General features: G+C 39.9%; 1 protein-coding gene across 2 annotated transcripts in view; it reads right to left on the reverse strand.

The window, feature by feature from the left end:
• TMEM253 (transmembrane protein 253) overlaps positions 1-10,223 on the reverse strand; it is a 41,482-nt gene that overhangs the window by 23,859 nt on the left and 7,400 nt on the right. The window contains exon 8 of one of the 2 annotated variants that reach the window (XR_002345950.1): positions 4,591-4,701. The gene's annotated coding sequence lies outside the window, so the exon portion shown is untranslated. Of the gene's footprint in view, positions 1-4,074; positions 4,702-10,223 lie in introns of those variants that run through there. The other variant, XR_002345949.1, reaches the window with a different exon arrangement.

The following is a 10,223-nucleotide window of genomic DNA, read 5'->3' on the forward strand; positions in this document are numbered from 1 at the left end:
AGTGAAATAAGTCAAGCAGAGAAAGATAAATACTGCATGATATTATTTATATGTGGAATCTAAAAAATACAACAAAAGTAGTAAAAATAACAGAAAAGAACCAGACTCACAGACATGGAAAACAAACTAGGAATTACCACAGGGGAGAGGGAAGAGGAGAGGGGCAAGATAGGTTAGGGGATTAAGAGGTACAAACTATTAGGTATAAAATACAAGGTAATATTGTACTACACAGGGAATATTGAGAATATTTTATAGTAACTATAAATAGAATATAAACTTTCAAATTGTAAATTACTATATTGTACACTTATAATTTATATAGTATTATACATCAATTATACTTCAATAAAAAAGGAATTCCCATCTAATTCCCATTGTGCCTCAGTGGGTTAATAACCCAACTAGTATCCACAAGGATGTGGGTTCAATCCCCAGCCTTGCTCAGTGGGTTAAAGGATCTGGCATTGCCACAAGCTGTAGTGTAGGTGACAGATGTGGCTGGGATTTGATGTTGCCATGGCTGTGGCATAGGCCGGCAGCTATGGCTCCAATTCGATTCCTAGGCCGGGAACCTCCAAATGCTGCAGGTGCGACCCTAAAAAAAAGAAAAAAGAAAATAAATTCCTTTTAAAAATAAATAAAAATTAAAAATAAGAAAGAATTTGAGGTATAACTGACATAACAATATATTAGTTACAGCTGTACAGCCTAATGATTCAATATTTGTATATATTGCTAAATGATCACAACAAATCTAGTTAACATCTGTCACCATTAAAAAAAAGTACCATTCTGGTGAATGATGTTAATAATGGAGGAAGCTATGCATGTGTTGGGCAGGGAGTATATGGGAAACCTCTGTACCTCCCTCTTGGTTTTGTGGTAAACCTAAAATTGCTCTTAAAAAATTGAGTGTTTTTAAAAAACAAGTATACTGGTTTGATTAAATAATATATGAATATATGATGAACATTCCTCTATTTCATTAAATATTGTTCTACAGCATGTTTTGTTTTGTTTTGTTTTTATGGCTGCACCTGTGGCATATGGAAGTTCTCAGGCTAGGGGTCAAATTGGAGCTGCAGCTACAGGTCTACACCACAGCCATGGCAACACTGGATCTAAGCCACATCTGCGACCTACACCTTGGCAATGCTGGATCCTTAACTCTAGAGCATGTTTTTAAAAGGGCTCAAGTAATCTAGGATTATTGTAGAAAAATTAGAACATTAGTCCTAAATGACACCATAAACAAACAGAATAGATTGATATTTATCTTTCTCACTTTTCTTCCTATGCATATACATCTGGAAAAACAAAACTAACTATACCTATTATTTTGTAATGTGCTTTTTTATTATAGTAAAATTCACATAACATAAATTTCATCATTTTAACTATTTTAAAGTGTACAATTCAGTGGCATTTAGTACGTTCACAGTACTGTGTAATCTTCACCACTATCTAATTCCAGAACACTTTCAGCATCACAAAAGGAAACCTCATAATCTTTAAGCAGTCATGCCCATTTCTCTCCTTCTCCCAGCCCATGGCAACTATGAATATGCTTTCTATTTCTATGGATTTACCTATTCTGGATATTTCAGATGAACATAATCATACAATACAGGCCTTTTGTGTCGGGCTTCTTTCACTAAGCATATTTGCTGGGTTCATCCGTGTTATAGCACACTGGAATAAGAAGTGTTCCATCATATGGATATATATACCACATTTTGTTTATCCATTTATCACCTGATGGACATTTAAGTTGTTTCCATCTTTTGGCTATGAACATTCATGTGTAATTTTTTTACCTAAGAGTGGAATTTCTGACTTACATGGTAATCCTATGTTTCACCTATTGAGGAACAGCCAAGCTCTTTTCCACAGCAGCATTTATGTTCCTACCAGCAATACATGAGCATTCCAACTTCTCCACATCCTTGCCAACACCTGTTATTTTCTATTTCTTGCTGTTGGTTTTATAGCTATCCCAGAAGGTGTGAAGTGGTAAAGTGGTAGGTAGCTCATTGTAGTTTTGAATTGTATTTCCCTAATGACTAATGATGCTCAACATCATTTTCATGTGCATATTGGCCACTTGCAATTTTTTTGAGAAAATATCTATTCCAGCCTTTTGTCATTTTTTCACTTGGATGCAATCTGCTCTTTTTTTTTTTGTAACTTAGAAATATACCATGGACATCTTTTACTCTTTTTATGCCAGGATAATGCAGTATAATATTTCATTCTCTAGGTTTATTACACTTTAACTATAAACTACCATACTATTAGACATCTAGAACTGCTTGCACTTTTTTTTTTTTTTGTCTTTTTAGGGCTGCTCCCATGGCATATAGAGGTTTCCAGGCTAGGGGTCAAATTGAAGCTGTAGCCACTGGCCTATGCCACAGCCACAGCAACAGCAGTATCTGAGCTGCAGCTGCAACCTAGACCACAGCTCATGGCAATGCCAGATCCTTAACCCAATAACTGAGGCCAGAGATTGAACCAAAATCCTCATGGATGCTAGTCAAGTTCTTTAACATTGAGCCACTACAGGAACTCCTAGAGCTGCTTGCACTTTTAAAATTAATGCTGTAATGAACATTTCAATAGGTAACTCCTTATACAACTACTGCAAAAAATTCCTAGAAACACAATTGCTGGGCCAAGGGTAGGCATTTTTTAACCTGTAGATACAAGATGATAAGTTGCTTTCCATTACAGTTGTACCAATTCAGAGTTCTACCAGAGGTATAAGGAAGTACCTATTTCCTTGCATACTCATCACTGATGGGTTTTATGCACTTTAAAATGATAACAACACAATTGGCACAAAATGGCATCTTATTGTTTTATTTTTTTTTTTCTTGGTCTTTTTTAGGGCCACTGGATCCTTAACCCACTGAGTGAGGCCAGGGAGCAAACCTACATCCTCATGGATATTAGTCAGATTCTTAACCCACAATGGGAACTCCAGCATCTTACTGTTTTGTTTTTATTTTATTATTGCTATTTAGGGCTGCATCCGCAGCATATGGAAGTTCCCAGGCTAGGGGTGGAATCGGAGCTATAGCTGCTAGCCTACAACACAGCCACAGCAATGTAGGACCCAAGACTCATCTGTGACCTACACCACAGCTCACTGCAATGCAAGATCCCTGACCAACTGAGCCGAATCCAGGGATCAAACCCACATCCTCATGGATACTAGTTGGATTTGTTTCTGCTGCACCACAGTAGGAACTCCCACCATCTTACTATTTTAAATTGCACTTATTTAACTACTATGAATATAAATCATCTTTCATAGATTTATTGGCCATTTAAATTTCTTAATTTATTTTTGGTAAATTGGCTGTTTTATCTTTATCAATATTTCTATAAGAAAAGAGTCAATATTAATACTAACAATCTTTTAGTTATATGTTACTTATACATAAGTAACATCCTTTCTTAACTTTTCATTTGAAATTTACCTTTATTGGGAGTTCCGTCGTGGCGCAGTGATTAACGAAGCCGACTAGCAACCATGAGGTTGCGGGTTCGGTACCTGCCCTTGCTCAGTGGGTTAACGATCCAGCGTTGCCGTGAGCTGTGGTGTAGGTTGCAGATGCGCTTGGATCCCACATTGCTGTGGCTCTGGTGTAGGCTGGTGGCTACAGTGCTGATTCGACCCCTAGCCTGGGAACCTCCATATGCCGCGGAAGCGGCCCGAGAAATAGCTAAAAAGAGACAAAAAAAAAAAAAAAAAAAAGAAAGAAAGAAAGAAAGAAATTTACCTTTATTTATTGTGATTTTTTGGATAGAAGGTTTAAATTTTTTAATGTAAAATCACTCTTTTTCTTTTTAGTTTCTGCTACTGGTGTTATAATTAGAATCTGCCTCATGTCATGTAAATATTTACCTACATTCTCACACTTTTATGATTTTGATTTTTCCATTTGTCATTAATTTTTTTTGTATTTATTTGTTTATTTATTTATTTTTAGGGCCTCGCTTATGGCATATGAAAGTTCCCAGGCTAGGGGTCTAATTGGAGCTGCAGCTGCTTGCCTGCACCACAGCAGCACAGGATCCAAGCTGTATCTGCGACCTACACCGCAGCTCACAGCAATGCCATATCCTTAACGCACTGAGGAGGGCCCGTGATTGAACCCACTCATTGATACTAGTTGGGTTCATTACCACTGAGCCACAACAAGAACTCCTCTTTAATTTTTAAAAGTTAAGTCTAGAATTAATTTTGGTGTATTTTGGTATGGTGTATGATAGAAGTGTAACTTAATTTACAAGCAGCTATGCAGTTTTTCCAATAATTTATTGATAAAAATCAGTTTATGATTAACTGTCTGATAAGAAATAGTGCCATTAAAATATATTACATTAAATCTTTGTATATACTTAAGCCTTTTTTTAAATGATTTTTATTTTTTCTATTATAGTTGGTTTACAGTGTACTTGAGCCATTTTTGACTCTATTCTGTTCCCTTCATCTATCTGTCTATTCTGATGTCAATACCACAGTTTTAATTTTTTATTTTTATAATATACGTTAATAGCTGATAGGCCAAGTCTTACCTTATTATTCTTCTTGTTAGAAACCCTTTCTTCCTTCTTTCTTTCCTTCTTCCTTCCTTCCTTTTTCTTTCATTATCTTCTATTTATTCTTCTAGGTGAACTTTAGACTAACTATTGAAAACAAAATGAAAAACAAACAAACAAAAAACTTGAAGCAGCATTTGTGGAAATTGAGAACTGCCAATAGTAGTATTAGGCCATTGCCTTTAGGATCTAGTTGTAGTTTGGGATCATGAGTTTGTTGTGGCATGTGCTGTATGTTTGAATGATTTCCCCCAGTGGCACCATTATTGTTAATGTTTTAGCAGAGATCAAATGACTGTCAGAAATATTGCACAGGAGTTTCTATGTTCTGACATCCAATGCCTTCTAAATTTCCTTCTGACTTAGTCTGTTTATTCATTCATTCAGTAAACATGTATTGAATGTCTCCTATATACCATTCACTTAGCTAGGTTCTGGGGTTATAAAGATGAATAAAACACAATTCTTGCTTCAAAAGTGGGTACATAAGTGATAATTTCAACTGTATGGGAGAAAAAAAAAACAACCTCTTCTTTAAAAACAAAAACAAAAACCTCTTCTTTATCCTGTTAGGTTTAGTAGCTGGAGCTTGCAAATAATAAATTAACAAAAGCCAAACTAACAGGAGAAAAGGCATACTACATCTTACTTGATGTTACTATTTCAATTTTTATATGCACAGAGGAACTTCATAGAAAAGAAATGAAGACCCAAAGAGGTGATTAGACACAGGGGATTATATACCATTTTAACAAAAGGTGAGAAATTGTAGAGACGTGACAAGACAAAGGAAAAGCATTTTGAGTTTCTAGGGGCAGTAGATTGCAGGAAAGTAAGTATATCGGGAAAACTGACGGACGATAAGGATAATTTTTTGTAAGGTTTGTTTGTCTAGACCCATCATGGTGCTGACTGTCTTTCAGCAGTGAAATGGTTGTTTTTCTTCCTCCTGCTACAAGAGAGGGGAGAGGGAAGACTTCACAAAGGGAAATTTATATTCCACTTTTAGGCAGACATGAGGAGGGCAGAAAGCTCTTTCTGAGTCTACTGCTTCTTATTTGCTTCCAGTTCAAAACAACCCCATGCCAATGAGGCACATCTTGGGGTGGCACATTCTGATACGCTTCACAATAAGCATAGAACTATGTGTAGAGCACTGTAAAAGTACAGTTTGAGTGGCAATGGGAGAGATCAGGGAAGCTTCCCGAAGTAGCTGAAGTAGGTGAACTAAGCTGAGTCTTAAAGAATCAGTAGCAGTTAGCAATATGGGGCTAGGCCCTGATACATCAGCTTGAATAAGGCATAGAAGTAAGAAACATGTGCCGAAGTGAGATGTTTTCACTTAACTCTTTTGACATGATATGGCTTTGACTTCCTCTTGATGTTTTAATTGTTCTGACTTCTCATTAATGTGTGAAAGAAAAAGCCCTGACCCCCATCCCACCCATGACTGAGTCACTGCTGTCATCATCATGATCCTTGGGCTAATCAAAAAAAAGAAAAAAAAAAAAAAGAGAGGGAAAAGGTAAAGCTCAAAGATGGAGTGGGGATGTTTATCATACATATTAATAATTTGGAGTTCCCGTCATGGCGCAGTGGTTAACGAATCCCGACTAGGAACCGTGAGGTTGTGGGTTTGGTCCCTGCCCTTGCTCAGTGGGTTAACTGATCCGGCGTTGCCGTGAGCTGTGGTGTAGGTTGCAGACGCGGCTCGGGTCCCACGTTGCTGTGGCTCTGGTGTACGCCAGTGTCTACAGCTCCCATTCGACCCCTAGCCTGGGAACCTCCATATGCGGCGGGAGCGGCCCAAAGAAATAGCAAAAAGACAAAAAAAAAAAAATTAAAAAAATGTAAGGCTGCATGCCAATGCCACCTTCCTCAGATTGCTGTCACTGAAGAGTGTACTGCAAGGAAGGGGATGTGGGAGATGACACTGGAAAGGCAGAGGCCAGATCACTGAGGTCACTGCACAATTTAAAATAGCTTGGACCTGATCTTTAGATAGAGATACTAAAGGGCTTTTAAGGTGGGAAGCTATTTGGTCACTTTGATGTGGTTATGTGAAGGATCTTCCAGGATGATAATTCTGGAGGTACAGAAACTATTTAGGAAGCTTTTCTGTGGTAGGTAAGAAGTGAGGGCCTGAACTAGGGCAGGGGTGGAGGTGAGGTGGAGAAGAGGATTGATTCAAGAGAAGGAGGAAAATCTATACACGATGTATAGATTTTAGGGTGAGCATTTGGCTACAGGAAATGAGGGAGAGGAGGTTAGCATTCAGCTTGTGTGACCAAGCCATATCACCATGTAAGACGGACAATTCAGAAGGGAGAATACGGGCACAAGGAGAGGATTTCAGGTTTTGGATGTGCAGTGTGGCTCTTGCAGGTCTTTGTAGGCTCTCTTTAAATATAAGAATCTTGGAGAAGTTAAATACTAAATTCTTGAAAACTTTCTAATCATATTTCTCTAGGGTATTGGTTTTCATGCCCTATGAGGGGGCTATTTTGCTCCCTGGGGAACATTTGGCAATGTCTGGAGACTTTTTTTTTTTTTTTGGTCTTTTTTTGGGTGTTTTCCTTGAGCCGCTCCCTCGGCATATGGAGGTTCCCAGGCTAGGGGTCGAATCGGCACTGTAGCCACCAGCCTACACACCAGAGCAACAGCAATGTGAGATCCGAGCCACATCTGCAACCTACACCACAGCTCACGGCAACGCTGGATCGTTAACCCACTGAGCAAGGGCAGGGATGGAACCCACAACCTCATGGTTCCTAGTCGGATTCGCTAACCACTTCGCCACGACGGGAACTCCTGGAGATATTTTTGTTTACAATTAGAAGGAGGAGTGCTACTGGTGTTTAGCGGTTGGAGACCAGGGATGCTGCTAAGCATGCTACAATGCAAGGGACAGCCTTCCACAACAGAGTTATCTGGCCAAATGTCAGTAGTGCCACAATTGATAAACACTGTTTTAGGGACTAGAGGAATACTTTATACTTTTGCTTGGGGCTAGTCATTCAGATTAGAGAGTATGGTCTGTTAAAAAAAAAATATCACCACTGCTGAGAAACCAAATCTTAGTATTGGAGAAGAAATTAAAAGTCATCTATTTCAGGAATTCCTGTCGTGGCTCAGTGATTAACGAATCCGACTAGGAACCATGAGGTTGCGGGTTCCATCCCTGGCCTTGCTCAGTGGGTAAAGGATCTGGCATTGCTGTGAGCTGTGGTGAAGGTCGCAGATTCGGCTCGGATCCTGCCTTGCTGTGGCTCTGGTGTAGGCTGGCAGCTGCAGCTCCGATTAGACCCCTAGCCTGGGAACCTCCATATGGCGCGGGTGTGGCCCTATAAAGACAAAAACAAAAAACAAAATATCCAGAAGTCGAGAGCCTAACCTCAAAGTAGTTAAGCAGTTTATCTTCTTTTTTTTTTTTTTTTTTTTTTTTTTTTTTAGGGCTGCACTCACAGCATATGGAGTTTCCTGAGCTAGGGGACTAATCGGAGCTGCAGCTGCTGGCCACAACCACACCAGATCCCAGTGGCATCTGTGATCTACACCACAGCTCACAGCTCACTGCAATGCCTGATCCCTAACCTACTGACTGAGGCAATGGATCAATCTGAAATCTCACGGTTATTAGTTGGGTTCATTACCACTGAACCACAACAGAAACTCCCAAAGTAGCTCATCTTTAGAAAGCTGTTTAGTTTCTCTTTTTTTTTTGGTGTAAAACTGCTTCTCTAGGAGTTCCCATTGTGGCACAGTGGAAATGAATCCAACTAGGATCCATGAGGATAGGGTTCCATACCTGGCCTTGCTCAGTGGGTCAGGGATCCAGCATTGCTGTGGCTGTGGTGTAGGCTGACAGCTACAGCTCTGAAATGACCCCTAGCCTTCGAACTTCCATGTGCTGCAGGTGCGGCCCTAAAAAGCGGGAAAAAAAAGTAAAACTGCCTCTCTGACATGTAACCACTGGACCCAGTTTCACTACTTAGGTTCACAAAGAACAGTTTCTCTTCCTCATAATTATCTGTGAGTCACAAAGACATCAATCCTGTTTCTCTTATGCCATGACTTCCTTCACTTTACCTAAAGTATAAGAGTGGGTGCAGAGCATTTTTCTTTCTTCTTTTCTTCTTTTTTGGCTGTGCCCATAGCATGTGGAGGTTTCAGGGCCAGGGACTGAACCTGAGCTACAGCAGAGACCCAAGCTGCTGCGGTGATGCCTGATCCTTAACCCACTGCACCACAAGGGAACACCTAGAACATTTTCTTTGTACATAAAATGAGCACATAGTTATAAAGAAGCAAAACAAACCAAAGCTTGTCTGGGGAGCTTAGACTTGTGGAAAATATTTTAAACAAGAAAGCTTTACAAAGGCAAGGAAAAACAGACAAGAATCAATAAAAACAACTCATTCACTCTGGACAGAACATAGGAAACATTTCTGATAAGAAAAATAAACCAAAGATTCAGATGATAAATAGAATCAGGAATAACATGCAACATAAAATATAAATGAGGAGTTCCCGTTGTTGGTGCAGAGGTTAGCGAATCCGACTAGGAACCATGAGGTTGTGGGTTCCATCCCTGCCCTTGCTCAGTGGGTTAGGGATCCAGCGTTGCCGTGAGCTGTGGTGTAGGTTACAGACGCGGCTCGGATCCTGCATTGCTGTGGCTCTGGCGTAGGCCAGTGTCTACAGCTCCAATTCGACCTCTAGCCTGGGAACCTCCATATGCCGCAGGAAGCGGCTAGAAAAAAGGCACAAAGACATAAATAAACAAATGAAATCAGGCTGAAAAAAAATGTAGGCAAAGAAGGATAAAATGAAAGAAACACAGGACAACTCCCATTAAATAAATGGCATTTGAATTTTAGAGAGTAGCATCAGTTTAGTAGCCTAGGAAATTATATCAGGAGGCCCTTCTCCCTAAATTTTTATACAAATTAAAAACAAACACCAAAGGTAGTGGTTTCTCCTCTCCGTCCTCCTGCTTTTTCTCCTCCTCTCTTCCTCTTCCTCCTCTACTTCTGGAGTCTGGGGTAATGTGGACATGGTAGAATTGGGGGCTCTCCAAAAAGATGGGACATTTTAAAGCATACAGGATGGGCTAACAACTGAGGTAGTTCTACACATTTACTTTAGCAAGTGGAAGGTATTTTGGTTTGTTCTGTTTTGGCCACCTGGCAGCATATGGAGTTCCCCTGCAGGGGATCAGATCCAAGTGGCAGTTGTGACCTAAGAGCAGCTGCGGCAATGCAAGATCCTTTAACCCACTATGCCGCCAGGGATCGAACTTGCGTTTCAGCGCTCCTAAGATGCTGCTCATCCCATTACACTACAACAGGAATTCCAGATGGAAGGTTTTAAACACATTATTATAATGGGAAAAAAAATTAGCACCAATTAAAAATTTTCCTGCCTTCACCTCTGCATGAGTCACTCACTTCTTAGTCACCAGTAGCCCACTTCAGGGAAGTCTCCCAGATTTCCTGTGCCCTGGAGGCAGACCTCTGACACTACAGTGCTCAGATCCTGCCGTATTTATAGGAAACACTGACTCATAGTGACACCCTGCCACTGTTCTGTTCAATTCATCAATCAAA

The sequence above is a fragment of the Sus scrofa genome, chromosome 7 (genome assembly GCF_000003025.6).
Source record: "Sus scrofa isolate TJ Tabasco breed Duroc chromosome 7, Sscrofa11.1, whole genome shotgun sequence".
In the NCBI taxonomy this organism is placed as follows: Eukaryota; Metazoa; Chordata; class Mammalia; order Artiodactyla; family Suidae; genus Sus; species Sus scrofa.